Consider the following 5064-nt stretch of genomic DNA (forward strand, 5'->3'; position numbering starts at 1 on the left):
GAAACTTTTCTGAACAGGCTGTTAGGACCAGATGCAATAACTGCATAGATCTTTTAAGATATTTCCTGGAACATATAGGTCTCTATCCCTCATATATATACAAGAAACTTAGAAATATATATATTTTATATATAGAGAGAGAGAATAAGAGAGAGAGAAACAGACAGAATAAGAGAGAAAAAAGAAGGAATTAGAGATGTATTTATATTTCTAGTGTACCAACATTAACTTTGGAAATAATAATAATAAAAAAAATAAAAATACTGTAGATTGGATTGTTGGCTTTAAACATACAATTAGCATGGGTTGTCTCTAGTATATGACATCAAAATTAGAAAGTAATCCTAATATATATATATATATATATATATATATATATATATATATATATATATATATATATATATATATATATATATATATATATATATATACACACACACACAGACACACACACAGAAACACACACACACATACATACTTTGCATTAATGAATTCTTCTTTGTTCTTTTATTTAATTCCCGTGTTTTTTTCCATGAAGCGGAAAGCACATTTTCATAAATAGACCTTGGCCAAGTGCTTGATATGAAAATTTAATGAAGTCTGGATGCTGAGTGCAGCCTGGGGGGCCTTTGAGAATCATTTCAGTGCAACATTAGCAGGGCCCTTCTTCTCTCTCTTTCTCTCTCTCTCTTACTTTGCAGACACGCCAGACAATCAAGCGTTACCAGCCCCCTTATTTCCAAGAGAACTGATCCCCAAAAAGAATGGGGCAAACAGGGGTAACATCTCATTTCATTTTTGCTCAGTAGAATTGGGAAAAATAAGAGAGTAGACTGACCTGAACATTAAAAAAACAGGTGCCACAACTCACACCCCTAGTATTAAAAGTTTTAAATGCAGGCAATGCAATATTTATCACCTGAGATAATAAAAAGGCGAGTCAGTATTTCCTCCTCACAAATTCAACAGCTTGACCAAATGCTAAGATGAAGAGTCCTTTTGAATTCTTTTATGAAGATTTTTTTTAATGAATTCTTTTTACCAATTATTCATTTTGTTTATGCTACTTTTTAAGAACTGATCTGATGGAAAGATCCAGGTAAGCCCATTTATATAAACTCTTACTGCCTATCAGAGGTTGTATGGCAACTTGTACTATTTTAACCAGCACTATTTTTTAATGTAATTAAAATAATACATGAGCAAATTTAAACTGTTGCCAAGTATACATGGATAATAAATCTTTAATTGAAAAATAACTACATGATTATAAAAATGAAAACACTAGAGACACAGGAATAGAGACATACTTAGTAAAACTAACTTAGGAAATCTTGCAATTGCCTGTAGATTGTCATTAGCATGATTACTCATCAATCTTTGATCCTCTTCAAGTCTTAGACAAATAAGCCCTGTGGAACAAAAGTCCTTGCCTAGATAGCACAGAGTATGTTCTACTATAGAATGATTCACATGAGATCCCTCGATGAAGACTCCTGAAAAGGACTTTCTTTAATGCTTAAAAGTAATAACCTTCCTTACTTGCCAAAAGCTTGACATATGTCATTCTACAAAGGCAATATCAATTTGGCAAAAAAAAAAAATAATAATAATGTAACCTTAGAGTGCCATTAAAATGTTTGAATCACTAAACTTCTTACTGTTATGATTTATTACTAATATAGGTTTGTGTAAATTATTGAACAAAAAAGGTTAGCAGAAAAAAAAAATAGTATTTAAAAATGCTAATGTCAAATTATTTAAAAATTATGGATAGACAGACAGAGAAAATGTAGGTATTCTACTTTATGTTGAACAATACATTACTATTCTAGGATTTATTTGTGTTTATTTACTAAAGTGGAAGAAAATGTTCATTTAGCTTAGTGGATAAAATCATTTTTACCTCAATTATCCAGTTATATGCAAGTCAAAAACCTGTTCTTTTTTGTTTTTCTTCCCCTGCATATCATTGGGTATTCATAGTGAAAACAACTTTACCTTATTCACTAAGCTTAGTGAACCTTCCCTTCTCCTTTAGTAAATCAGACCTTATACGTGAATGTATTTTACATTTTTCCCCATGCAAGATACTCAGATATGAAAACTTTTAATTCATTTTTTTAGTATATACTGCGCAAGTGTACTGAAAAGTGTAATTTTCTAGCCTCACCTGTTTCTTTTGAGGAGAAAAAAAAAAAACATCTTGACCACATGAGAATATTAAAAGAAGTGTGTGGCACACACATAAAATTGCAGGATAATTTAATTGATGAGATAGTAAACACTGGTTGGTAAAAGTATTTCTGGTATCATTATTATTTAATTATACTGTGATTCCAAGTATACTGGCTTCCTTTTTTGTCATATATGCATATACTTAAAGAGAAATCATATTTTTGATTAATCCAAATATTTTGTAGTATTATAAAAGGTAACTTTGTATCTTCAGTTGTTTGGGAACTGCAAGGCCCAGTACGTTGGGATTTTAGTTTCAACACAGTCGGAGAGCTAGATTTGATGAATTTTCTATAGGGGCGAGTGCGACTAATCGTTGAACTTTTAAAACAATGTTTTAGTGAATACTGAATGGTATACATTACCTCTAATGGATCACCTCTTTATCCAAACAAATAAATACAACTGAACTTGTTAAAACACCTTTCTTTGGATTCCACATAAATTTGCTGACAGTTAACTTGGCTTTAAGACACTTCCGATCTTCGAACTTAGTACAAGATAGGTTTTACCTTTATTTATGCTTCTGTGATAATTAAAATATTTCCTTTGCCTTCATCCACACTAATCTTTGTATGTTGACCATAAAAATCGTATATAAAAAATGTGCAGAACCAGCTTCTTAGTCAAATTTTTAGATCAACCAAAATCATTCAGATTTCAGTGATACTTCTAAAAGCAATTGAAGCCCATTCTGGAATTAAGCTGTTTTGGGACTCACTTTTGTAAATTGTTAGTGAATCTCTGAGCTAAGATTCAGGTACAGTGAAATAGTTAAATTGTCAGCGATTAATAAGGGTGTAATATATTGTATGCATTTATTTTCATATTAATAACTATGTAATTTTATTACATGATAAAATGTAAGTAAAGCCAAGCCTTTTTTTTTTAGTTTTGGATAAAGTAGTGAAGGTTTAGAACTTCTATCAGGTTTTTATTGCTGTGTCCTGGTGGACATATTGATGGGAAATCTAAAACTTTAAGATATCACAGACGGTAAGGGAAAATATTGCATTGGTTAAACCTGTTTTGGTGACAGTTGTCTAAGAGGGCATATTCAGCACTTTCAAGAGGTACCCTCTAACTTCCTGCTGTGTCTCTGGACAGAAAGTGAAGGAAAATCTTCTACATAAACCTCTTAACCTTTTTCTACTCTATCCAAAACAGAAATAAAAAGTTTTGACTTTACATACACTTTAATGGAGTGGAGTAGTGACAGTCCTAGTAACCTTTTGAGAGGAATGCTGTGATGGTGTGGTGGCTTTATCCTTTTGTAGGAATATTCACAACTGTTTCTCTTTCTTAAAATCCATTGCGTGGCATACTAAAATAGTTGTTTATGTGGGGCCGGCAAATCAATAAAAAAACAATATGTTGTAGGCACTTCAGAACTCTTCACTGCCATATTGCCTAACTTTCAGGTAGCCCTCTCAGTAGGTTTGATTTACTAACAGAGAAGCTAATGTTCATTCAGCAAAGTGCAGTTGTGTTCAATCATGCAATAATACATGTACAAGCAAAATCCTTTACTTTTTCATTCACTTATGCATGTTTGGATATTTGCAGCTTTATGTTGCTATGTGAAAATTCCCTACATATTTGGCAAATCTACCCATCTTTCTCTGCTGGCCTTCATTTGTCAAAACAAACATGGCATATCAACTTCTGTTCCAGCTTTGCATCAAACAGCCTGGTGGGTTTGTACCGCAACCTTTCCCTATCCTTCTTAAAAGATTTGACATGTTTAAGGCTCAATTCCAGGCTGGAGAAAAAAAATAACCCTGTAAGTGTTTAATGTTGATTTTGTCTAGAAGAGAGCACTAAGGTGAAATACTTACCTTATTCCTTGCTTCCTCAGGCTTCTTTACCTTTTAGGAACATTGACTGGAAGCCACTTCCCTTTACTGTCTAACCAGTCATACCTCTCTGACATTATCACATACAATGCAGGACCAGTGAATCTGCATTGTAGGTGAGGACACCAAGGTCCCACACCCTGAGACTGTTGGAGAATGGAGGAGAGTGCCAGCTTCCAGGGGAATGAGGAATAAAGTAGTTCCTGTAATTTGTCATCCCCTAGACAAAAAAAAGCATTTAACACATGCAGTGCAGAGGGGACCCCTTTATAAGGGTTACCTTTTCTCAAGCTTGGAATTCAGCTTTAAGCAGGACATGAAACTAATGCATTTTGTGAATGTTCATGATATGTCTAGTCCTTTATACCTGCACAGACTCTCTAATTATTACTTGTTGCCATTGCTCAATTTTTGCTTATCGCTGTGCTAGAACTGTAGAAAAATGAAATGCTAAGTCATCTGTACTTGCAGAAAGACAACACAGACAACCCACTCATCAGCAAAATTTTAATGTTGTCTCTATTAAGCACAGAGGATAATTCTAATGCTTCTACAGGCATGAAAGTATAACTTGAGTAAAGAAAAAAATGAAAATGTACGAAGTGCCGGTGCATGTTATCACGAGATTTCAAGTGCTCAGCTTTTCTGTGAGGGAGCAGAGAGGCATTGTGACATCACCTTCTCCTCCTGGAAGCACTAAAAGCCAGAGTCAAGGTAAGTATTCCTTTTTTTCTTAAAAGCTTTATTTTTGGCAGCATTCTCGAGGCAAAATGTTCTTGGGGGGAGGGGGGGGTCTGTAAAGCAGTCCTATTTTAATGGAAGAGAAAAATCAGGTCTCCTACCCCACAGAGTTATGCTGTGTGACGGGGCTGTGAAAATCTCAGGGCTGGATGGACAGAAATAAAAAATCATTGAGCAGGCAAAATAGCTCCCATAGCTGTTTCACAAATTCACTTTATTTACTAAT

At 33.9% G+C, this 5064-nt stretch overlaps 1 long non-coding RNA gene across 1 annotated transcript; it reads left to right on the top strand.

The window, feature by feature from the left end:
- Window positions 1-684: 684 nt before the first annotated feature.
- LOC141107228 (uncharacterized) lies at window positions 685-4799 on the top strand. The gene is made up of 2 exons (XR_012235826.1): window positions 685-1102; window positions 4654-4799. It is a non-coding gene; the product is annotated as an uncharacterized lncRNA (long non-coding RNA).
- Window positions 4800-5064: the final 265 nt, after the last annotated feature.

The sequence above is a fragment of the Aquarana catesbeiana genome, linkage group LG09 (assembly GCF_042186555.1).
Source record: "Aquarana catesbeiana isolate 2022-GZ linkage group LG09, ASM4218655v1, whole genome shotgun sequence".
Lineage (NCBI taxonomy): Eukaryota > Metazoa > Chordata > Amphibia > Anura > Ranidae > Aquarana > Aquarana catesbeiana.